This window comes from Camelus dromedarius, chromosome 15, assembly GCF_036321535.1.
Source record: "Camelus dromedarius isolate mCamDro1 chromosome 15, mCamDro1.pat, whole genome shotgun sequence".
In the NCBI taxonomy this organism is placed as follows: domain Eukaryota; kingdom Metazoa; phylum Chordata; class Mammalia; order Artiodactyla; family Camelidae; genus Camelus; species Camelus dromedarius.
The window spans coordinates 22783269-22810576 of NC_087450.1; the positions used below are offsets into that span (position 1 = coordinate 22783269).

The window sequence follows — 27308 nt, forward strand, 5'->3', positions numbered from 1 at the left end:
GCTGGATCATATGTTAGTTCTATTTTTAGTTTTTTGAGAAACCTCCATATTGTTTTCCATGGTGGCTGCACCAAACTACGTTCTGACCAGCACTGTACCAGAGTTCCCTTTCTCCACATCCTTGCCAATATCTGTTATTTGTAAATATTTGATGATAGCCATTCTGACAGGTGTATCATATTGTGGTTCTGACTTGTATTTTACTAATAATTAGCAATGTAGAGCATCTTTTCATGTACCTGTTGGCCATTTGTATATCTTCTTTGGAAAAATGTCTATTCAAGTCTTCTGCTTGTTTTTTAATTAGGTTGTTTTTTAAATTTTAGTTGTATGAGCTGTTTACATTTTTTCAATATTAACCTTTTATCAGTCATATTTACAAATATTTTCTCCCATTCCATAGGTTGTCTTTTTGTCTTTTCATTTTGCTGATGGTTTCCTTTGTTGTGCAAAAGCTTGTCCATTTGTTCTATATTCTTTTCCAAGAGTTTTATGGTTTCAGGTCTTACATCTAGATTTTTAATCTATTTTGAGTTTATTTTTGTATATGGTATGAGAAAATATTTTAATCTCATTCTTTTTGCATGTAGCTGTCCAGTTTTCCCAGCAAATTATTTCCCAGGTAAATGAACTGTCTTTTCTCCATTGAACATTCTTGCCTCCTTTGTCATGAATTAACTAACCATTGGTGTGTGAGTTATTCCTGGGCTCTCTGTTCTGTTCCTTTGATCTGTGTGTGTGTGTTTGTGCCAGTACCATGCGGTTGGGTTCCTGTAGCTCTGTAATTGAAGTCAGGAAGTGAAATACCTCCAGCTTTGTTCTTTTTTCTCAAGATTGCTTTGGCAATTCAGGATCTTTCGTAGTTCCATATAAATTTTTAGGTGAAATAGTTACCTGTTGTGGCTTTGAAGTGATGTCCTTATGTGAAAGTATTCTTATACAATTGTGTTTGCCCAGTGGTTTTGGTGGGAGAGCTGGATTTGATATGAACAGAAGGTATCTTGTTCCTCAGGGTGTGATGGCAATTATCACCTTAATAGGAGGTGAGGCTGGAGATGGAGGGGCTATGGCCTGAGTCAGGTGGAAGAAGGGTCTTCCCCTCTGCTCAGGGGCTGTCAATACCCTATTGAGGGTGAGATCAGACCCTAAGTTGCTGGAGCCGAAGCCCTCCCTGAGGGTTGGGTCTGAGCTGGCTCTGTTCACTTTTAAGTGTGTGCTCTCCCCTGTCCCTGCACGAGTACCCTTTGCTCCAGAGGGGAGCAATGATGAAGCAAGAGGGTCCCTACAGGTTCTTGGCTCATGACAGAGCATGGGCTACTGTGGCTGGACGCATATAGAGATCTAGGCTGCCCTGATGTGCTGCCTGTTCACGTGCCAGCATTGGCAGCCCCCGCTCCTCTCAGTCTCCTTTGTCCCTCACAGCCGATGACTACCCCCAGCCTCTGCTGCACCTGCCCCTGCCCCGTAGTGGAGCCACCTCGCAGGGCAGGCGGGGCCTGTGTGGTCTCTTGGCATGTAACAGGGTGTGGACTACGGTGGTCCAGCTGCTGTCGGAGATTGGGACCACCCCAATGTGCTGCCTGTGTAAGGGTCAGCAGTGACTGCCCTAGCCACACTCAGGTGCAGCCCTGGGTCTAAGTTGTCTCTTTGTCTCACGGTCAAGCTCGCTCTCTCGTTGTGGCAGCATCACTCCATTGGGGAGCTGCAAGGTGAAGTAAGCAGGGCTGGAGCATTTGCTCAGCTCAGGCTGGGGGCTTGTGCCTTCGCAGTCATGAGAAATTGGCCGCCTCTAGGGCAGACCTCCTTCTGCCCTCTGCCCTGTCTCGCAACAGCCAGCTCCTCACAAGGAGAGTCCGGGCTTCCCACAGCCCTCCTGTTAGTCCCTGTGGCTGCCCAACCAGACAAGTGTGTTCGTCTTACCTGTGTGAGACCCAGGACTGGGGCGCCCCAGGGTGACTCTACCTGTGTTTCTCCCTTTTCCTCTGAGTCCCGTCCCAAGGACACAGGTTCCAACCTGATCACTTCTCTCACCTGATTCCTTTTGCAGCTTTCTTACAGCCTTGAATGTACCTGAGTCTTTCTGCCAGTTTCCAGTTAGTTTTCAGTGAGAATTGTTCCACATGTAGATACATATTTGATGTATTCATGGGGGGAGATGACTCCCCATCCTCCTACTTAGCCGTCATTTCTTCCTCTATCCCAATTTTAAGTTAAGAAGTTAAGCAACTTGCCAAAGGTCACCCTGCTAGTGAACAGCAAAGCCAGCTGGCTGACTGAATACACAGGGTCCTTACATGATAGTCGTACTGTTGTACCATTTCTGGACATGAATTTAGCATCATTTGCTTTTTCTAGAACATAAGATAGCATCCAGGGCAACATTATGTTTCCTGTTTGAAGCTCAGAAATTGTATTGGAAGGAAAGCATCCATCATGGAAAGAAAATAGGCTGTTTCTAGTAGATTAAACAGTGTTGCACAAATCAGTGTTAGGTTGTTTCAGTGAATGACACAAAATTCAAGAACTCAAAGGGATCACTGTCGTGTATCTTAAGCACTATGTGCCTAACATATATATGGAAATTAACAGATGTTACCGCTTTCAACTTTACTGCCCATGATCTGAGTTACCATACCTTCAAGCTATTGTTAAATGATAGCTATGCGCCTTTTCATTAGAAGTAAAATATCTGAAAAATGATTTAGGGGACACAGTTCTTTCATAAAATGATGTAGGATATTAAAGTCACAGAACATAAGGAAAATTAAAAGGCAAAAACTTAAAGTCCTTGAGAGTTTTATTGCTTCCTGCATTTGTATTAATGGAATGAGAGTTAAAAGATTTTCTAAGTTTGATATGACAGCAGTTAATCATTATATTTGGGGGGTGTGTGTGTGTGTATATATATATATATCTTATAGATTATATATATATTTTATATATATATAAAATTTTATAGCTTTCTTTTTAAAGATAAAAGCTGATTTAATTTTTTTAACTTATGGGATTATTAATCAAAATATGAAGTAAATTAAAAATACAAAATTATTATTTTAGGGAGGAGTATTCTCTCTTCTTCGAAGACTAATCTTCAGCAAGGAGAATGAGACTTGAGAGATGTATTTTTTTATAAATGCTTAGAAAAAATATTATTTGTTATTTAAAATTCTGAACATGTCTCAGACTGGTTTGTCAAAATCGATACACACTTTTTCTAGAAAATGAATGTATTTCAGTGTAAAGCCTCTCTTCTAGAATTGTATTATAAAAGAAAAATGTAAATAATATCTATGATAAATATGTTATGCAAAGTCAAGAAGATGGTAATGATTTGGGAGTCTCCTTAATATAACTGACTTTCTTATTTAAATGCAATTCCTTACTCTTATTTCTAAGCAATATATAATATTAAATTGCTTGAATTACTGCTATTATTCATTGGAAACATATGACATACATTTCAGAATATTTGTATAATGTCACAAGTATTATAAGGGCTTGAATGGCAAATTCAACTGGAATAAATTATACGTAAACACATAAACAGAGGCTCTAAAATGCCATTTCTTTAATAAGAGTTTATTGTGATAGGTAGTACTTTGTGGTCAGTTACAACTGGGAATGCTTCCTTCCCTTAACCAAAGGTAGAGATGTAAGAGAAGACGGTATGGAGGGGAAACATTTTGAATATGTTGATTTCTCAATGTCTGTGAAACATAAAGGTGGGACTGTTCACTGGGAAAATGAAAATAAAGGTCTGGAAATTCATGGATATAGTTTGATCAAGCGCTAGATCTGAGATTTCTCAAAATGTGGAAATTGAAGTGTAGACTGTTTCAGGTTTGTAATTTTCAAAGGAAGTCCTGCATAAAACACATGCAAGCAAGGGAACAGAGCGTACTGGGTTGAATGATTACCAATGGGAGCTGGATGGATTAGTCAGTATGTGAAAGTTAGCAGGGAGAAAATGGGTTTTTAAAAAGGGATGGGCATTAGACTGAGGAAAAAGGATAGATTAGGGGACCAAGGGGCTCAATAACATGGAAGAGTAGCTACATTAAATACACAGAAAGGAGAGTTAGGAGAGGCCGTGTCATAAGGTGAAGTTAGTCATTCTAGATAATCCTAAGGTTCACATTGCACCATGCTACCTGCAATACATTGATAAAATGCTGTCAAGGATTTACGAGTCTAAAATGTAAATACCAGCTGATTGGGACATATATGGCAATAAGGTGGCAGGCATCTGGTGAAGAGGAAGACTGATTTAGGAATCAGTCAGGGTGAATTGGAGTCAGTATAAGAAAATGAGATTTCTTATTTGCAAATTCTGCAATTATACAGATGCAGTCTTTACTAGCTACTGAATCAATGAATGAACTAGCCCATATTATTATTATTTATTTTTATTTTTTTCGCAGTCATATAAAGGCAGAGATTTGGAATGTTTCTTTCAGCTGTGGTGAAAACAGTTTCCAATAGCTTTCCATAAAACTCCTTCATAATCTAAGCCTGTTATAGCAAGAGTGGGATTAGTTATGCAAACCTGCTAGATTTAAACAGTCAAATGATACCTGAAAGAAACCTCCCAACTCCGTAGACAACTACCTTCAGGATTTCTTCCTGATTCTCATGAGTAAATGTATCTTGATTAAAGTGAAAGTTCAACAAACTTGCTGTGCCTCTGAAGTTTGTGATAAACTACTCCATGCCAACTACATGTAAATTATAAAAAGACTTTAAAACAATATAAAAAGTTAGAAAATCTCTTACGAACACCAGCTGCAGGAAACTGACTTAAAGTGAAAAGGTTTGAGTCAAAAGTATGTTGAACAAAAAGAAGAGTAAAGCTGAGGAAAAATATTACTTTAGATAACATAACTCATTTGAGCCATCATATATTTCTTACCATCAGTTAAACATAATGATTTTAACCAGAGTAGAATTCACCATGCATAAGTGCAAGTTTATTTCAACAAAGAGATGTTCCACCTTGTAGTCTTCAGATCCTGCTCACAAGTCACCTGTCCAGTTTATCATATGGATGTTGACGCAACATTGACTTCACAGATACATTGGGAATTGCTGTATTTCTCAAGCATTAGATGTGTGAGTGAAGTTGATAGATGAGAAAAGGAGGGAAAATTGTTCTAATGTATTTTGCAACTGCTCAAAACTGAGGAAGAGGATTTGAGTCACTCAACAGAGGAAGAAGATTGCCATTTATCATTAATTTATCCCATCTACCAATATTCCCATCAGTTAGCCAAATATAGAGACATGTCAGTCAACTACCACCAACAATCTTAGATTGTTTTGTTACTTTGCATCAGTGAGAAAATTCTTCATCTTAAGTATCTTAGTTTGATTTCTGCTTTAGTAAATACTGGTACTGTACTATTTTGGAGGAGGGGATACATACATACACACAGTCTCTTATTCAAATGAATTTTCAGTGAAACAAAAAATTCCAGTGCCATCTCAAATCTGGTTAGTCTCTTAAAATTTGTTGTACTGAAATAAAATATGAAAAAGATTATGTTAAACAATCACTGGATAATAGCATCCTTTCTAGAGTATCTAATAAATAAATTCCTAAACTTATGTTGAAAAAGCTGTCAAAATAAGTTAAATTTTTAGCTGTAAAACAGGATCCAGAGTTCTGTTAACAGATACGTAGAGAGAACCCTGCTTATTTCCTGACCTTCTATCAAACAAGAGAAATAGAAGTTGTTTGGAAAGCTTTTCCTAAGGCAAGGGCTCGAGATGACATAAAAGAACAGCTGTACTTAGGATGACCCTGTGAGGTCCTTCCAGGTCTGTAATTCACTCTCAAACAACCTCAAGATCTACAATGTGTATATTATTAATATTATGCTATCGGTAGTGTCAGCATGACAAGGACAGAGAAGGTTGATAATCATCTATGATTTTTATGCAAAGAGACAGCTATCCAGAGCAATTGCACTGTTTTGAGGCACTCTGCTCTTGAACAGCTTTAGCTATATTTGCCCGACATAAACATTCTGTCTGTCACACTGTGTTCAATAATACGTTAAAATCATAATTCCAGTGATTAAGATATTACCTCTACCTCATGATCTTCAAATTGATATGTCAGTAAACATAAGGCAGAAAAAGAAAAACATTTCTATCGTTTAAGCAGATAACTGATTTTTAAAATGTATTATTTGATATTTAAGAACATAAAGCAGCTGATGGCTATCTGAAAACCTTGGTTTGTCCTCTTTCCAAAATATTTTCTTCTGGTATGCTTTCTTAGCTAGGTTTAGTTTTTTTCCTGCTTTTTCCCCCACTGCATACTCAAAGCTGAAAGTAACTATGGCCATGATTCCAGTGAATCATTATTTTTAAGTCAGACTGAGCACTGATGGTAGTGAAGAGGAAATAAAAATTGGATAATATTCCTTCAGGCTTGATACTTTTTGAGTTTCCTTTTCCACTCAAGTGAGCTAAATTGGCAGGTGGGAAGAGATGTATTTGAAACATTTTATAAAATAAAAGCATTTCTGAGAGATTTAGCTATTTAGAACTACTGAGTGCTAAAGGGAATCATCTTTCAGTCTTGTTTACTGAGGACTTAGTTCATGTGTTATGATATAAGCCTATAAAAGATAGTTATTAAAGAAGCTCTCTAAGACTTTACAGTCTAAGAGCAGGTAGTCAGCATTGATGGAGTACTTTCTGTATGGCGGGCACTAATTTAAGTACTTTACAAACATCAATGTATTTCACCATTGTAACAACTCTAAGATGCAAGAAATTATTAGTCATATTTTAGAGATAAGGACAAAGACATGGATAGTTTGAGTCACTTGCTCAAGGTCACCAACTATGTTAACAGTTAGCTAACCAGTGAGGTTACTGCAGGAGTTTGAGAGAGCTGAAATAGATGGCATCATTTTTCACCCTTCTGAATTGGAAACAAAGTGAGAAACAGATACTGGAGTCAAATGGATATGTACGAAAAATCAACTTGTTACTTACAATGCCTGTGTTGAAGAACATGGCATTAAGTCTGTTAGCCAAATAGTATCGATAATATTTTAACCCTAAATTGGACATACTTATCTAATCACTGTCCCTGGCAGGATTTAAAAATCAATGATTTCCAGGGTCATCTGCCTGAAAAATAAATTTCATTAAAAGAGCAGAACAGAACATATGTTCTCTGCAGGAAGGCAGATCACAAAGAGGTAAAAAGAACAGAGAGAAGGGACAGACATGATACAATCTTCCTGAATTAGCTTCTTATTTCTGTAAAGATCATCACAAACTTATTAGCTGAATACTTCATCCCCTATTTGTTATCTTACAGTTCTGGAGTTCAGAGGTCCTAGAATCCAGGTGTCGGCAAGACTACGTTCCTTGTGAAGGCTCTAGGGACAACACACGTCCCTGCCTTTTCCAGCTTCTGCGAGCCAGCTGCATGCCTTCGCTTGCGGCCCCTTTCCTTCAGCTTCGAAAGTTCATCATTCCATCCTCTGCCTCTCTCATCACATTGTCTGCTCCCTCTTTGACACCTCTTGGTTGCCTTTTATGAGGACCCTGTGATTACTCTGATCTCTTGGATAATCCAGGATAATCTTCCCATCTCAAGATCCTTAAAATAATCATATCTGAAAAGTGTCTTTTGACATATAAGGGAACATACTCACGAGTTCCAGGGATTAGAACGTGGACGTATTTGAAGGGCACTGTCATGTCTAACACATATCCTCAAACTCACCACTGGGAAGGAGTGAATAAAAGGGGTAAAAACTGTTAATCTACTGTGGCTCTCTTCAAATGGTATCATTATATTAGAGGAAAGAGATCACCTCCCTAGTTATTATTTTGCAGTGTGTGGTTTCTTTTTCAGTCCTAATTAAAGCTAGTATTGTTTCTCTCAGAACAGGAAATCGTGAAGAACCTCTACTCTATTAACCCACTTTCCCACTACCAGCTAAGCTGCTTTATGCATCTGTTTGGGACCACTAACATGTATTCCATTATTGAAAGTGGGGTTTTGAAGTTTTCAAGTATTATCATTGAATTGTGTATTCCATGTTTTATTTCCATGAGTTTTTGCTTCATATTTTTGGCTTCTGTTAGGTGCACATGTGCTCATGATAGCTAGACTTTCATGATGGTTTGACTCTTTTCACATTATGTAATGTCTTGTTTGTTTCTAGTAACAATAGTTACAATTCTCTGAATGCTTACCATGTTCCAGGCACAGTTCTAAGCAAGTGTCATTTGTGGTTCATGTACAAGTGCATCATACTGAGACTACAAAATCAATTCTTTTTTTTTTTTTTTGGTTTCTTATTGAAAAATAATTTTCAGTGGCATTTTTATTATTTGAGCTATCAAGGATGGTATTAAATATTTCTTGGTCCTGAAGTATGTTTCATATGTTTCACTTTGGATTATTTTATTTATTTGTTTACTGATTGTTGAACAATCTGAGGACTATAACAGACCCATGTTTGCTATCAAGTGAAGAACTAGGCTTCCCTTCAGCCTTGGTCACTATTAACCTGTAAATAGGCATTATTCCCAATTCACCTTAGAATATAGAAAATTTAAGGATAAGATAGATTTCAAAACCAGTGCTATTAAACAGATTTCAACTACAGTACTTTTGCTTGTTTCAGCAAAGTTCTTTTCTGATAGATTTGATCACTAAAAAGTGGCCCAGATCACACAAAAACTACATTTCCCATTATGTACTACTATCAATTTTATTTCTCTATTCTTTCCAAACTAGGAAACTTAAAAAAAAAAAAACACAGCATTTCATGTCCCCCCTCCCTCCAAAATATGAGTAACACTATATACCTATACTTAATTTAACACTTGTGTGTGTTTATGTGTGTTTGCTGCAATCCAGAGATGAAAACCCATGTAGAGCTTTTGATGGATGTGAAATGGGGAGGTAGAGAAAAGGATATTGTTCTTACTGAACGAAAACGAGGGAGAGGGATGGTTTTTCAGTTCTCTTGTCATCGATAATTCTAGGACTCTCAGCTGGGAGACAGAAGGTGAAGGAAGCTGTGAGTTTCCTAGTAAGACTGCTTCAATTTTTGCAATTTTGAGTCTACTCAGGAGCAAAACAAGTATTTCCCACTGCTTCTGATTTTAAATTCTATAGTTCTGTACATCTCCTACCTGGTGAACTATTTGCTAGTATGTTTACTTTTGGTTGATTCCCCCCCAGTCTTTTGCAATTTTATATTTTTCTGTCCTTTACAGGTATTTTAGTACACAGGCTTTGTGAAGCATTAATCTGTCTCTGCTTTTGATATTCCCAAATTATTAATTGACCTTGCTCAATTTTACACTGAATTTTAATTACTTTCTTTGATAATAAATTCATAAATAATATATAATTTATATAAAGTTAACATAAATTAATTTTATTTTCTACATTTAGAACAGACAGAAAAATTGCATAAATACAGCTGTAACTCATACTTCAGCTCTTTTGGCAACCAAATAAAATAAATAATTTTAAATATAGCAGGTCAAATTCATTAGTAAATTATTGCCTGTCTCACCCAGATTAAGAAACTCTTAATCAATATTTTTTTAATTTCTCAATATTCTCTACTCTTAAACAAGAATAATTCTTTTCATAGTATTGCAAAATGCAACTGTCAATTATGTATTTTTTTGTGTGTGTGTTACAGAACAAGAAAGCAGCATTTGTCAACAAACATTCATACGCCTGCTGCTGCCTCTGTCTTCTTTTCAAGACTAAAATCATCCAGAGATAACAGACTCCAGGGAGAAAGTCAACAAATTATAGAGGAACAACACAATTCCTCTATGCGAGTTGGCAGCGTGGATTCTACATCCCAGGCTTGTGACGCTCTGGTGAGAAGCCTGCAGAGGGGCCGTTCTTCCTCGTCGGGGGTAACGTGAGCGGCATGTAGAGGCTGATACTCAGTCCTGGCAAACTGAATTCACTGTTTTGTTTAAAAATAGCATGAATCAGAGTAGGACCCATGGATCAGGCTTTTTCGAGGTATCAGATACAGGTTTGTCACATTGTTTTGCTGAATTTGAATGCACTCCATCTACCCTCCGTGGGTTGCAGGAATTAAGAAAGAAAGAAAGAAAGAAAGGAAAGAAAGGAAAGAAAGAAAGAAAGGAAAGAAAGGAAAGAAAGAAAGAAAGAAAGAATCTGGATTTCAATTCGTAAGCTCTGGATTTGAGTCCCAGATCTTACGTTACTAAAGAGATAAATAACTTAATCATGTTTGAGATCCAGACCCCCTAGTAAAGAAAATACAGATACCACAACATTGTGAAGATGAAAAATGAGGCACTCCATAAGACTCCCAGATGATGAGGGAATAAAGACCTAAGACTTGAGCTCCATCATGGGTATGGAGATACTGGCAGGGAGAACATGCAAGAGAGAATAAGAATGTGGGAAATTTACATAGCACCGTGGAAAGAAAGTAGACATTTAAAGTTGTTTGGATTTAAGTTACAGGTAATAGAAATGTAACAAATAAATTTGGAAAAGAACATTGGTCTAGATCACAAGTGTTCTTGCATGCTAGACTAAAGAATGTTGATTTCATTCAATAGAAAATCAGAAATGGAAAGCTATTCTGTATAAAGTGGGAAGCCAGAGACTGGTATGATAAATAGGGGGTCAAAATGACAAAAAAAGAGAATCAGGGAAAAGGTTATGTTAGAGGCAAAGAAAGTTCAGGTTATCTGAATGCAAGTGAGAATGGAGGGTTGAGAAAAATATTGAGGCATCTGGAATTCAACTATGATCATCATTTTCATTTATTAGGTGATGACTCTGTGCCAAGAACTCCACATACATTATTTAACCTTATCTTCGTGACAAGCCTAAGAGAAGCACTGTGAACCCACTGCAGAGAGAGGTAAGTGAGGCCCAAGAACACGTGGCTAGGGAGCCAGGGGAGGTGAAATTTGAACCCAGGCCATCTCTCTTCAGAGCTCCTAGCAATTGTGTTAGTCACAGAGAGGCATGAGAAAGGCAGAATTCTGACATGACAGCAGTTTTCCAGACTTAGTAACCGAGACGATGCAAATGATAATCACAGAAAGATGACACAGTCGAATAACGGGAAACAAAGTGAATCTATTTTTGACATTTTGAGTTTTAGTCCTTATGGATTATAAAAGTGGAGATGTCCAGCAAGTAGATGGAACCACAGGATGAACTCAGGAAAAGGGTGTGGACAGACACCCTTTAGAGTTTTCTAAAAGGAGGTGATGGAGGATTCCAGGAAAGGGTTTGACAAGAGTGAACAGAGGAAAAGCAGGCCAAGGGTGGGTCCTTAGGAAAATCAGAAAGACAATTATAATTTCAGCATGATACATAAGCATAATTTCATATCAGAGAATTTAAAGATGCAGAGTAGCAATTCTCTCCTGCTTAAAGAAGAAGCCACTCGCTGCAGGGCCCCGTAAGCCTGTAAATCAGTTAAACTCAAATCACAAAGTCAAACAGCATCTGTTCCCATCATGACATAAAACCTGCTAAAATGAAGAATCTCTGGAAGAAGTAAGTTAAATCTTGTGTAAGTCGCTGTTTCCACTGAGCTGTTTTTCTTCACATGGTTTCATTTCCACTCAGTTGTTTTTCTTCACCTAGTTTCAATAGCATACAGGTAGATTTGGGCCTTGGAAGTGTCCTAAGAGATCACCTGGTCTAACATATTTATTTTATAAGTGAAAAATTTGAGGCTCAGAGAAGTGACCCAGGTCACAAAGCTAGCTTTCCATAAATGGGTTCATTTATATTTAGACTCACTAAATGTTTGGGGACCGAGCAGTTTGTATCTCATAATGATACTTACCTGAGAGTATTATTGACAAGAAGTGTTTTATATAATGTGTAGGCACAAAGTTTATTGAGACTTTAATTTGTGTACATTTTTCTTTCCCTTTACTAAAAATGTAGCCATCATTTTGTCTTGTTTGTTATTTTCCCCAAGGACATTTGGGTTGCAGGGATGAAAGCAGAGATTGCCTATCAACAAACAACTTTCATGTCTTTTAAGAATATTTTGAAGGAAAAGGGAGCAGTATCTTTCAGTGGAGAGAAGAGACACGTGAAATGGGGGGGGGAGACAAAAAGGTGAGGGTGAGACAGACAGGCAGGTAGGCGCCTAAGGGTTGAGAGCACTTGTTCCCTACTCTCCTGACGATCCCCACTGAGTCTCTGTCCAGTAAGAAATTACTATTTTGCAATTTTTCATTTGACCAAAGTCCCTCTCTGCTGTTGTTTGTGGGCTCTCTAGACACCCTGCTTTCTACACTTGTTATCCCATAATCTAGGAATAGAAGTTACCTTGCCAATTCTCATTTTTTCTTCAAAAGGTTTCTCTACAGACTGAATAGTATTCATCACAAACACCACGGAGTCTGAAAAACATATGTTCAGATCACTATTCCTTTTGGTTTTGATGCAATGCTGATTTTATTTTAAATAATTTAAATTTTAATCATCTTTTATGAAATTTATTATTACCATTAATACTCTTCCCCAATGTTCAGGGAAATTGATATTTTAGGAAAGTGAGCCATGTTCTGTGGCAACAAATATCCACACCCAGAATGACAGGTGCCTCTGTTCACGAAGTACAGAAAAGCAATCCAAGATACAAGTCATTTCTTGTAAGGTGTCAAAGCGGCGATGTAAGCAACTTGCTTCGAGTCAAGCAAGCAGTACTAATAGGTATAAATAGTAACTAAGTAGAAACTCAGAAGAGAAAGATAATACTTGGGAGAGAGTCTACAAAGAAAAGTTTGCAGAGGCGATGGGGCCAAACTAGGTGTGAAGATTAATATTTTTAACAAAGGGCATATGGAAATTCTGAGTTTACCTTGGCACGTTGAAGGGGGATTAACTTTTGTGAGAATGGGTAGAATAAATGAGTAATTGAGGTCAAACTGAATTATATTTGAATACAATTTCTTCTTGGGAATTACAGCCAGGGCAGAGAATTTGAGAATCATTATATACTGTATAATGGACATGGTGCTTCACATAGGGTGAAACTGGGAGTCTTTAAAAAAAATACGGATCCTTGGGCCTTGACTCTAAACCAGTTAAACCAGAGCCTCTAGAGATGGGCTCCAAAACGGGTATTTTTAAAACTCTATACATCTTTCTCATGTGTAGCCAGGTCAAACGCTACTCATCTCGAAATACTGAATAGGGGATGGGAGGCAACATAATGGACTCCAAAGATGCTCATAAACTAATCTCCAGAGCCTACGAATGTGTGACTTTACATGGCAATTGGGACGTCAGAAGTAATAAAGTTAATGGTTTTGAGATGGGAGGATTATCCTGGATTATTTGGTAAGCACAGAATAATCCAAGGGTCCTTTTAAAAGTGATTACTTGTGAAAAATTTTAAATATATCTATATATGTATATAACAAGAATGAACCAGGAAGAAACAGAAAATATGAACAGACAAATTACCAGTAATGAATTGAATCAGTAATAATAATAATTTAAAAACTCCCAACAAACAAAAGCCCAGCACTAGACAGCTTCACAGGTGAATTCTACCAAACGTTTGACAAAGAATTGACACCCATCCTTCTCAGGTTATTCTAAAAAATTGTAGAGGAAGGAATATTTCCAAACTCAATTTATGAAGCCAGGATCACCCTCATACCAAAACCAGAAAAAGACACCACAAAAAAAAATAAATTACAGACCAGTATCATTGATGAACATAGATGTAAAAATCCTCAATAAAATATTAGTAAGCCAAATTCAACAATACATTAAAAGGATCATACACCATGATCAAGTGGGATTTATCCCAGAGAAATGGGGCTGGTTCAATATTCATAAATCAGTCAGTGTGATACATCACATTAACATATTGAAGAATAAAAATATATGATCATCTTAATAGATGCAGAAAAAGCACTTGACAAAATTCAACATCCATTCATGATAAAAACTCTCATCTAAGTGGGTACAGAGGGAACATAGTTCAGCATAATAAAGTCATTTACCACAAATTTACATGTAACATCACACTCAATGGTGAAAAGCTGAAAGCCTTTCCTCTAAAATCAGGAATAAGACAAGAATGCCCACCCTCACTACTTCTATTTAACACAGTGTTGGAATGCCTAGCCACAGCAATCAGACAACAAAAAGAAATAAAAGGACTCCAAATTAGAGAGGAATAGGAGACTCTCCAGAGGTATCAAGGAAATTATCTTGGAATATTTTCACTACCCAAGTATCTATTTCTCAAACAGTTGAAATACGGCACAGAAAAAAAGATTTCATTTTGGATAGGGAATGAGAACGGTAAGTTTGAAGGCTGAGAAAAATCTCTGGAATGTTTATTTAAGTTATTTTCGTGTAATGCAAACAGCTGTTTGGAAGAAGAGTGTAGCTGACTGATCATTCCCACTTCGTGTGCTTTTTAGTCATTTTCTTTGCTGCATTAAGGGTTGTTTAACTCATTGTGAAAGGCTGTGGGGTAAGAAAACTTTCCCATGATGGCAAACAAACATCCCTCCTCACCCTGCAAGCAGCAGGTTTCAGCAAACTGTGTTCATGATTAATAATCCTTCTTTGACTTGAAAGGGAAGCTAGTTCTCACATGGTACCGACACACGTTCCAGATCCAGCACTGGAAGGACTGCTGAAGAAATGAAGGGTAGATGGCTTTTGTGTCACGAGACAATCAGAGATGTAGGGGAAAAAAAAAAAAAACTACGGAGAAAAGGCAGATAAGATACACAATCTCAAGGTCTACTAGTAAGTCAAGCTATTGATCCAAAAGGTGGGGCTGTTACCTAGGAAATAGTGTATATTTTGCTTGTAGAAGGACCGTATCTAGGTATCTAGGAGATGGCTGAGCAACCATCATTAAAGAACCAAGATTCACTTCATCTGAATTAAAACGCCATGGAGATTTGAGTCCTCTGGACTTAAAAAAAGAAAGAAAGAAAGGGAAAAAAGATAATTTGGTCATCTTATGCACAAGGTCTTCAGAAGTACCTGAATGTTTGGGTTTTCTAATAAACCGTTAGTCTTTATGTGAGTGCACACTTTGAACTAACTGCTTCTAAAGACCTTTAAAATGTTCTCAAGTGTGGCAGCAATGCTACACTAGAGGAGTTTTGAACATGAATCGGGATTTTAAAAATACCTTTAGTAGGGGTCAGACACAGCCTGCAAGACATAGGTATACAGATATGATTATTGGTATAGGTATATTTATGTAGCTACATCCAGATCTGGATATGTATTTATATGAAAATATATAATATAAATGAATTTATATTAAAATTAATATAAATTAAAATTTTTATTAAAAGTTGGATGCAGATGGCATGATATTTCTCCAGAATCCTTAGTTTATATTGTTTATGTTGGGAAATGCTATAAACTCCACATGATATCTCTTTCTACCACAGATACTACTTATGCTTAGAATCCACTTTGTCCTATGGGTCTCATTCAAAGTTGGAAGCTTTTCGTGTCACCAGGTATATATATATATGATTTAGCCACAGAATATGCTAACAGGTGTAGAATATGCTGCCTCCATAACCTAACTAAACCTATAAACCTATCAGGGATTGAACTTATTTGTGTTGGGGTGTGAGATGAAATGATCTGACCCGTACTTGAGAAGCAATGTTCCAACATGCTCCAGACCACCAGTCCCCTACAAATTCACTGATAGCAAACCCATGAGTCATCACAGGGCTTATCTCCCACCTTCTGGATCACACGTGTCTTACCGAGCCTTCTTTCTTCTTGCCACTTCCTGTTTATATAGGTTTATCAGCATGATGTCATCAACATAGTGAACTGCTTTGATGTTCTACAGGACGAACACACGGTCTGGATTTCCTCAGACCATATTATAACAGAGGATGGGCGAGTTAGCAATGCTCTGCTCCAAAACCAAAAATGAATACTGCTATCCATTCCAAATGAATATTAACTGTTTCTGTTCTTCCTTTCTGATAGAGATGGAAAAGAACATGTTTGGGAGATAAGTGGCTAAATACCATCTATATGAGATGATAACAATCTTCTCTAGCCAAGATATCATGTCTTCCACAGTAGGTTTAACTGGGGCCACTTCTTGGTTGAGTTGTAATAGTCTCTAATAATTTCCAGGCTCTGTCTGTTTTTTGGTACAAGCCTGCTGAACTAAATACAGATATTAAGAAGATGCAGCCTCTTCTTCCTTCATATCTTTAAGGTGGTACCTATCTCTGCCATTTCACCTGGAATATTGTCACCATCTTCTCTGAGTTGGTGACAGGGGGATGTGTCGGAGGCTTCCATTTTGCCTTTGCCACCATAATTGTATCTTATAGGCCAAGGAACTAATAGAAGAATTGTGCTAATTGTCAAGAATGTTTACCGACATTACAAATTTGGCAGTTAAGGGCAGGACCACAGGTGAGTCTTGGAACCAGTGGACACATTTTGAGCTGACTTATCCTAGGACATAATTTATTACCTGGCATCTGTGTGTTCTCACCCTCACAGGGAGACTATGAAGATGATTTGTGGTCTTGAGTATTAATATCTTCTTTAGCTCTTGTGTGCAGCAATCCTCAGAATGTTTGGGTAGTCCTTTTCCCCCAAAGTATGGTTATTCAAGTAAATGGCTGGAGGTCTCTTTGGGAAAAGATGAGGTAATCATTACAGCTGGAGTGCTGCTGGATACTGCCTCTTGGGGATCAAGTCTGTCCTTCATTCAGTGAGTTCAGAGCTGGAAAACTGGCTCACATCTAGATATTGAACAAGAGATTGAGACATTTTGTTGAAATGGCTGCCTTAAGTCACCTCCCTTGATCATCCTTCCTTGATGTATTGTTGTTATTGTTGTTGAAGAGATTGAACAATACCCTCAATGGGTGCACATCTATCTTGATCCCAAGAAAACTGTGTTATATGAGCCATATCTATGGTTCTCTGCTTGCCATGCTCTTCTGTTGTCATCCCAACCTTGCCATCCATGAGAATCAGTGAGCCAACCTTACTTTAAACTGTTAAGAATCATCACCTGGACCTCATTATTTTGGGAACGTACAATCCCCATTCCTATCAATGAGACCATTTCTCAACATCTTCCTCCCATGAATCCTAGCTTACATTTAGACTGTAGGCTCTAAGACTGTTCTCTCTAATGGGCATATTTTTATTACTTTGTTAGATATAGTATCTTCCTGGCCCTCCTGAAGAACATATTCTTCTGTTAGTTTTTTCAACCTTCCATCATATATCCACTCTTGTATGCCCCTTTCTCTGAACCATTTCTTCTTTGACTGTCATTTGCCATAGCAATCCTTTCATTTATTCTTGGCCATTTTCTTCAAGCATCTGGGAGATATCCTAGAAAATACTAACACCATTTCCTTCAGTCTTTCTGAGAATGTTTTTCCAGAATATTTTCCAAAAACAATTCCCCTGCATCAATAAACTCTACATTATGTAATTGTATATTCTCTCTGAATTTAGTTCTATAATATTTTCCCAGTTCCTTTCCAAGGATGGTTGGTTTCGTCCTGCAGATTCTTGTGATGTAAGAGAGTCCCTTTCTCCCTTTGCAAGCCTGTCACTTCCGTGGCCAGATTACGGTGTGAAATAACTCTAGTATTGAACTATTTTCTAAAAGGAAAAGGAAATTCAGATTCTGAGGAGACCATATGGTGTCTTAGGAGAGGTTCTCTTTAATACAAATGGGAACACTAACTTCTAACAAATAGCAGTGGGTAAGTTCTTGGGATCCAAAGAGTTCAAAGGATTCTGGGGAATCAAGATTTTCAAGGACATGAACCCAGAAGATACTATATCTCAGGATCCTGTTTTTTTCCCAGTCAGGGCTCTAAACTTGGCATATCAGATTTGTCTAGGTTTAACATACCCTGGAGCTGGGCTACTTCTCCCCGTTTTTCCCTTGTCCTGGTCCTGAGCTTAGTATCTTGGAAGGAGGGCCGTTATATAGTGACAAGGAGCCCCTCTAGCTTTTATAGTTAGATTCTAATTGACAAGTAATAACCCCCAGACCTTCATTTGCTTTCTCCAGAGCATCATAACCCCCAGCAATAGTCATCGAACCCCACTATCCTTATAATACTACTTCTCCCATATTTCTCAAACATTTGCTATATTGCACCTGCTGGTACATTTCCATCAATCAGTTTAGTTCTCCAGTTCACCACCAATAAAATTTTTAACAATTTCACTTATACAGAAGCTATCCGAGTTCCACCTACCCCAAATGATTTGGATCCTCACCATGGGCTGGGTAGCAAATGATCCAGTCCATGTTCTTTACTAGATACAAACATTGCAGGACAAGTTACTCATAAAGCATACTCTAAGAAGATTTTTTTCATGTAGGAAGTTCAGTAGGCAGTGTTCTTAGAATTAATGCCTGAGGAGAATGGAAAAGAATCAGGTTTGGGTAGAAGGCGAAGTTGGGCTCTGACTAACCTCTTGCAAGCTCTGAAATTGGCATGGATATTCAGAGTTGTCATAAGCTAGGGTAACAAACCAAATCTTAAATCCTTGTATTAACCAGTGCCTGGAATGGGGAGATGACCTTCAATAAGAAGGCTTTCTTTAGCTGAGGACAATGTCCAAAGGATTGCCAGTGGAAGGTTATTTAAAAGCAGAATTCCCCCAAACTGGGTGAAAAAATCCTTCAATCCTGATAAGGCTATCTGGGTAACATACACAGTGTCCACAGCACGTTGCTTGAGGCAATTAAACTGAAAAACATCATCATAAAGCTGTATGTTTGTAAACATATGATTTCAGAACAAGGAACCAAAAATACATTGCCCTTGTCTCAAGAGAAGCACTGTTGCTATGGCAGTAAAACACAAATATGTCACCTCTACTACTTGTTCTCAAGTGATAAAAGTCCACTTGTGAAATGATTAGCTACAAGAAATAAATTGGAACAACTTTTAGCTACCTTACAGTTTTTTCATGACTAAGACTTTAACAGAAGCTGAAGTCTGGAAGGACAACTGCAATTACAGATATATAGGAAATTCACTCACTGTACACACTCACGTGTATTTTTATTTCCTACAGCTGCAGTTTTTACCCTTACAATCCTCCCTCCCAGCCCCTCACCCTCTGGAGGTAGGTAGATATAGTTTAAATTCAACTTAAACTTGGCAAATAGTCATGTTTCGGTCTCTGTGGATTGGGAAGATTCTTTTGGATAGCTCAGATTCTTGATTTTAAATCTGTTTTCTGGCCCTTTCCCTTCTCCTTCCATAGGGGGTCTCTGATATATGGTAGAGCTTACAGGATCCTCACTGGCTTCTGCAGTGGTGGTGTGTTCTCACCTTCTTGGTCATTGCTTACTTTCCCAGTATCTGCTGTTTCTCAGCAGCTGGTGAATTGTTAATACATTCAGATAAAATGGGATGTGTGTGTGTGTGTGTATTTTTACACACACACACACACATATACATATACACACACACGCACACACATATATATACACACACGTATATGAGAAGGATGAATATATATATATATATGTATACACCTTTTCATCTGAACATGTATTAGTCATTCCTGTTTTTATATTTTAAAAAAGCATTTTCTTTTCCTATATATTTTACATTAAACTAGAGGCATTAGATTCTGCAGTTACTCATTTAAAAATAAAAATAATCCTTGTATTCCCTACCTAACATTAGATATTATCTTCAAGTCATTCAAAACAAGTGAAACTCTTATAAGCTACTTGGTTGAAGTAGAATGTACAAACTACAGTCTTAAAAAGAAACTTGTTCCAGTGGGGTTCTTGCTTCTTTGCCTTTCTAAATTCTCAAAGCAAATTTCTTAAATTAGAAAAAAAAAAGCATATTGATTTATTTGGGGTCTATATCTATTTGCAAATATGTGTATTTCCTTTGCTATGAATATCAATAAAGAAGCCACAGAGAAGCTACCTCAGGGAAGCTACATTTCCAAAAATATTTGGTAAACTAATAGACCAAGTACCTATGTATTTTCTAGTGCCTCCTCAGGAACATGGGACAGGTCACTAAGCCATAAACATAGATAATAAGTCAGCTCAGTGCCATATAAAAGGCTTTAGTATGAAATTCGCTGAAATATTTTAAAATTGAGCATTATAAGAAAAAAGTTAATGATGTTTTAGTTAATGACCATCACATCAAACAAAATATAACAATCCGTTTTCATATTCTGAACTCGTTATATATTTGTGTTGTGAATGGAGCTATCCAAGCTGAAAGTTGTATTCTGATTTTCTTAGAAGGATGTTTACAAGACTATATTCTCCCCTATATAAAGTTTAAAAGGCAATAAAATCTCAGTTGCACTAATAGGAGTGAGAAACAATGCATTTGTGTTCTCCCCTGAAAGAAAGGTGTCCTTATATTTCATCAGGACACATTTTTCCTATATTAAACCAGTGTTTCAGTCAACTGGAGATTTTATGATCACAGTGTCTTAAGATGATTTTTTTTTACCTATTTGAAATCTATACCCTGAGATTGTGTATAAGAAGTAAGTACAGTTTTCTTTTTTCGAAATTCATAGTTTGGATTCCATTTTATATACATCAAATACTAACCCATGAGTGTCCTCAGAGTGATGGAAGTAGATCTCAACCCTAACTGCTAGTAGCATGAGGGTTGGAGAGTATTTTGTTTGTTTGGTTTTCATAATGATACACTGGCCACATCCCTAAATATTTCTAATTCACTTGGGCTGGGATGGCCTGGACACTGCATTTCTTTCAGGGCTGAGAAGCACTGCTGCTGCTTCTCAGTGGCTGGTGAACTGTTAATACATTCAGATACAAAGATAGATATGTATGTAAAGGTATTTATACATACACATATACATATATATGAAACAGTGACTGAATTACCCTTATAATGTGAACATTTAACCTCAAGCCTCAAATAATTCTCGAATCCCCGAGGTCTGATTATCTAATACTGTTTAAAGTCTCAATAGACAGGATAACAAAACTGCAGATTAACTGCTACAGTTTATTCATAATCATGCTATTTTTTGCAGCATCTCACTCTGGCTTTCTTTGCATTTCTCAACTTGCTCCTTAACCTCATACTTCAAAGTAAATTTTAAGATGGAAATTAATCCACAGAAGAAATACCAAGGCAAGAACAATGGGTTGTTTTCTGAAAAAATGTTCAATTCATCTCCATAGTAATACAGAGAATGAATGTGGTTCTAGAAATTGATATGGTATATAGTAATGGGAAATCTACAATTTGCTATATTTAAAGACCCTAGTCTTCAGGGACTATCATTTAAATACATCACTGAAATGTTATTTCAGACATTTGCCACTTAGACTTCACGAAGAAAAAATTCATTCACATTCAATTGTAAGATTTTAGTTTTATCAAAAACTTTCAAAGTAAAGAGTTGATTTATTATTTAAAAAGACATCAAAGATAATTGAGTGCAGCTTCAGACTCAAACCTCATTTTAAATCTTGGTCTGAGAAACAAATTCATTATTCCCTTGTCTCTCCTAAATGTTAAGATTTTATAAGCCAGTGAAACAAATAAAACAAGGAATACTTAATTCATAGCACTGAACAAGTATGTTTGGGCTGTGTTGTCTCATCCCTTCTTGTTCCCTTAAATCAGCTTAGTGTGACAACCTGACACAACAACTGTCTTTATCGATAAAGTACATATCACCTTGGACAAATGTGTAGGTTTAAAAAATGCTTTTGTCATAGGAAAATTTATCCGTGGTCTGCTAACTGTATGTTCAGACATATTTTATGATTTTGTTTTCAAAATCCGTGGTTGCTAAAATTGATGAGCTGTGCTGGTACCCACAACATGAGCATCCTATTTCTTCAACCAAAAATCCATCACTTTCTGAGGAGAAGCAAGGTCAGGAGGTACGTGAACACAGAATCTTTTTCACTCAGACGTGGGAAAGGAGAGGGGACGTGGAGGCAGGTAGGGGCAGAGTGCCTTCCAGACTTGTTCTCAAGTTCCCAGATCTGCTTTCACAGATGTTCTAGTTGGTCAGGAACAAAGGCATAGAAAAGGCAGCATGCTGAGACCTTAGGTCAGTCTTCATTTTGCCAGAGAACGTGAACGTCTTCACCAGGCGGTGCTTCTCAAACATGAATGTGTGTGTGGATCCCCCTGTTGAAACGCAGAACTCTTTTGATAGGTTTAAAATGGGGCCTGTGATTTCTACATTTCTAACATGTCCAGTTTCTCGGAACAGGACATCTGATTATAATCTCTGTGCAAGTTTGCCTCCTGAACTCAACCTTACACCCGTGTGCTTCTCCAAGACTAGTAGTCCAGTGAAACAGAAGGGAGCATTGGGCATTTAGGAATTGAATGCTTGTTCCCTTGTCCCATGAGTGTGTGTATAAGGATCTGCCAGTCATCTTCAGTTAAGCACCCCATTACCTCTGATTAGAGAAAAAAAAGCATTCTCTTCAAATTTCTGTACTCTGCTCTACCTAGCAGACCCTTTGTCTTTAAAATATCATATTTCAGCAGGGAATTTAAAAAAGTGATCTTCTAATGAGTTGGCGATAAAGCTACTCTCTTAGCTATTGAAACAGCTATATTCAGAGTTGAATTAAGATTTTGTCCATGTATAAAGAAATGGAATAAGTGGCAATAAGTTAATAGGTTCTGTCACTAGTGGAGCAAACTAACTGCTTTTAAAAAATTAACACTGAATCTTATCCACATTCAGTAGTTAATGGAATTGAGAGATTGAATACTTCATGTATTATTTATAACATTAATAGAAAAATAAAATAATTATGTCTTGGCTTCATTCCTTGCATATGTTTAACTCTCTGCTTTCATCATTTGGAGATTGCATTGAATTTGAGGAAGGGGCTGTCATTGAGTCTAACTAGTACCAACATTTAGAGAATGCTTAATGTGACCAGGCAGGCACTATTGTAGGTATTAGGTCAAGGGATCTTCATGAGGTTTGCACAATTACTTTATTTCCATTTTAAAGACATAGAAATTGAACAACTTAGAAACTGATCCTCTATTACACAGCTGGAAATACTACACAGCTGTGTCAGTCAAGGCTGGAAACCAAGTGTTCTGATTACAGCGTCCATGCGAGTAACCACTCTGCGATTCTGGCTTGTTAGTTACACAGATGCACGGAAGGTGTGATTTCAGAGGCCAGGGATGCCCCTCCAACACAACCCCTGACCCAGATCCCGGCAACAGCAACCAAAGCTGCAGATACTTTGAATTTATTTTCTCATTCATTTTCGATATCAAATTACCACACATTATTGAAAATGACTTACCCACTTGGATAATCCCAGAAAAGTAACAACCTTGTATAAATCCAACTGTTCATCTCTCCAGTCCCTACACTCACATTGCTAAGTCCTGAAGGAAAGATCAATTGTTTGTCCTGAAACTGTTACACCTACATTATCTCCAGCCTCAGTTGTGTGCTCATATTTTTTAGGAAATTTTCCTTTCAACTGGTATTTGTATTATTGCCACTCCTTCAGCCCTGCCACCTCACCCTCCCACTCTCAGCAGATGTCCTTGGCTCCTATTTCCTAATGGCTATGGAGTCCTTTAGGTGTGAAGTCCCTTAAATCCTCTCACTTTATGAACATCCCTGTACATTTCATCCAATCAGCCTTTCTTTGCTTTATTTTGGTTTCCTTGGAAATAATGCCCCTCCTTCCATCCAAAGCTTACCCTGTGCCTCTGCTAAGGATCACACCCCATTGCTTCCCTTTCTCTGTCTCCACCAGTGTCTCCTTCCAGTAGCTTCCGTGCCTTCTGTGCTCAACTCTCTCCCAACATGAAACAAACAACACTGCACTCACTGTTATTACCCATTCTAGCTAGGGCTCTGACCACCCCTGACCAAAATTATTTTAAAGAATGTACATTTGTTATCTATCTTTTTATTTTCTCTCGTTTTCTCCTCAGTCTTTGTATTCACTGATTTTACGGTCTTCAAAATCACTAATGATATCATACTACAGTTTAGTGGACATTTGCCAGTTTTCACCTCCTGTAATTTCTTCAGTTTATGGCATTGTTATTACTTCTTTATATTTTAAATGATCTCCTCCATTCTTTTTTAGGATAGCACTCTACCTGTTTTGTTGTTGTTGTTGTTGTTGTTGTTGTTTGGTAACAATGTGCAGCGGTGAAATTGGGAAGGTAAAGAAGAAATCTGAGGATATGACAATGTCGTATGTTGCCTTCACATAGCTCCACAGAATATGAACATATGTAGGCCCAGTGGAATAGACCATTTGTTTCAGTTTTCATTATATACTATTGCTCTGACACCATCCTCTAAATAACAGAGAAAGATGTGAAACACTGTGTTCTAAATCTCCTTGTTCCTACAGCTATCATAAATACTCCATTCTGAAGAAATGGGCCCCTTAAAAAATAACCAGAAAGACGAAAAGTTCATCTCAGGCAAAGTAATGCTTTTTGATCCCATGTGACCTTTTTGTGTGTAGCAAAGTCAGAGAAGTTCATAGCTGTGTTTCCAGGGCAGTGCACAGCACCTCCACATTTAGCTAGCTGAAGCCAAAGGGCTCAGTGTGCAAAGTGGGAGTGCTTTCCCAGGAGATACTCTTCCAATTCTGGGGAAATTTGATACTGGTGCTTTCTAGAATTTTACATGTTCCTGAGGTTATCTGTAACTTGAAAAATCCAGTTTGATAGGTTAAATATCTGTTTCTGGAAGATTCAAATTGTTCACTGATTTTTTAAAATCTCCTTAATCTTGCTTGACTTCTAGGCTTAATTCTCTGCCTCAGCTTTCTCATCTGTAAAATGAGGATACCATTGTGTTGTGAATTTTAAATATGTAAACCTATTTTATGTGCTTATTACTGTTATTATTTTGTACTTTCTCATTTCTATCAACTTTAAGTCTCACATCCACAGAAAATCATTCAGGAGCATAAGCTTTCACCTTCTTTTTAAATTGATTCATTGAATGTACCACCACAAACAGGCAATAAACAAATATCTCAAATATCTTTAATCTTCCAAATGATGAGAGACTAGGAATCTTAAGTCACCTCAGGGTTCCCCTGAAAGCAGGTAAGAAGACTGCCTAACAGAGTTGCTGTGCAGACTAAATGATAAATTATGTGATGCACTCAGTGCATAGAGTGACTTCCTTGTTTTAATTATGAAAATTACAGTAAGTAGAATCATTTTGGGCTGAGATTTTGTTTGTTCTGTTTACATTAACAGCATTTAGTAGTGATAACGATGGAGTAATAATAACTGAAAGAGTGGTTCATTTTATTGCTCTGCTCTCTCAGATTTAGAGGAAAAAGTCAGTTCAGTCTAGCCAGTACTCTTCTTGTGTGCCTGTATTTTTTCCTTATTAATCAACCTACTGTTCTTTTTCAAATGCTATCTTAGTTTCTTAATCTTCACCTCTATACTACTAGTAGGCAGATTTTTCCAAACTTCAAAGAAAACACTCAACCAACTTTCATTCATTGGTTTTATTCACATATACTATATTTAAAATCATTTTCTATAGATATAAACCTTTTAGCTTTTTTAAATTTTTAATGCTTCAAAAAATATTCTATTATAGAGAGTCTAGTCTTTCTCTTATTATCTTAGAGAATGTGTATTTCCTTTCTCTCACTTTGGGGAAAGGTGCAGGTTCAAGTGTGCATGTGTGCGTGTGCGTGTGCGTGTGCGTGTGTGTGATTGGAGTGGAGACATAGATTCTAAGGGTTAAATCACTCAACATTATAGGCAAGGAAGAGCTTAACACCAATTAGTAATACCAAAGAATTAGCAAGGACTAGGTAGAAGCAGCCCTTCCTTCTGATTTTTCACAACATGCGTGTAGTACTTTGATTTCTTGTGGGTATCAACATTTGTGATACTTTGAAATCAAGTCAGAGTGTTCTTTTAACAATTACCGCTTTCATTCAATTTTAGTAATATTCATAGAGTGACAACTAGAAACAAAATAACTGCCATAAATAATTTCCTGTGAGATGGTTTGGATAGCTTACTCTATAAACTTTTAAAAGCTGATAGAAAGGAGTATTAGATGAGGAAATTCATTTTCTTTGGGGCAGTGTAACTTTCCTCAACGTGCGGTGTTTACCTGCTCTGGAGCCAGGACATATACAAAGTATTCACTCTGGAAAAGTGGTTGAGATCTTCCTACCAACAGGAGTAAGTCAAGTTCATGCATTTCTAATTCCTTCCAATCATGGAGCATGGAATTATGTGGGGTAGAATAAATGACATCCTGCCTGATTTTATCCCCTGTATTTCCTTTCCAAAGTTGCTTAAACATGAATATTCATTACATGAAACATTCATGAAAACAATTAACATTCAAATCCTGCAAATGTCTTAAAAAGTATACACTTCTTAGGTTAAATGCCGTATTATGTAGTGAGAGTTTTTCCTAGGTAGCTCTATGGTTATTTTTTAAGAGTTATTCTCCTTTTAATTTAAAGATATATTAGTATTCTTATTCCCAAATTTCATAATCACCCCTTCTATTTGCCTGATGTTTAAATTTTATAAACACTTCTCTATCATCTCCTTATCTTCATACCATTTTCACATATACTCTCAGGATTTATTATCAAGGTAGCAATGTTAGGATTTGGCTTTCCAACTTAGTTTTGTCGAATTCGGAGGACATGGAGCTACAACCTGCAATTTTGTTAGTCATCTTTTCACCAGGTATACTCCATAGGGTGAATAATTTTTTTTCACTCTTCTATTTTCTTCATTAATAAAAAGTTAAAACTGAGATAATTACCACATTATGCTAAAGCTTATGCTCAAGCATTAGTATAGGTTTCCCAAGATATGCAGATACGGTATGAGGCCCACAAGTCTTAAGATTCTTATTCACTGCTGGTTCTTTTTCTTTCTTTTTTGTCCCCCACCCCCCACCTCTTGCGGAGGTTTTCTGTCTTTCTCTCAGCCATTACCACTACTAAATAACAGACTGGCTGAATTTGTGTATCACAGCACTTCCAAACTTACGTGTCCACAGAATCTTGTGGTTTCTCGTGATTCTATTAACATACCACAGAATTAGTGTTCCCAAAATACAGCATATAAGTCTCATGTAAAACACTGGGCTAAACCCCAAGGTGACTGCTCCAAACATGCTTATAGAAAGTGGATAAATGAGCAATTAAAAGACTACGCATTAAAAGGATACATTTTAAAATGTCTAATGAAAAACAGATAAATACCTA

The 27308-nt window shown here is 37.2% G+C and overlaps 1 long non-coding RNA gene across 1 annotated transcript in view; it reads left to right on the forward strand.

Annotated features, from left to right (window-relative positions):
• LOC105097232 (uncharacterized) overlaps positions 1-27308 on the forward strand; it is a 474053-nt gene that overhangs the window by 382726 nt on the left and 64019 nt on the right. The window contains exons 3-4 of the long non-coding RNA XR_837910.3: positions 9696-9882; positions 10820-10913. This is a non-coding gene — a long non-coding RNA (uncharacterized LOC105097232). The remainder of the gene's footprint in view (positions 1-9695; positions 9883-10819; positions 10914-27308) is intronic.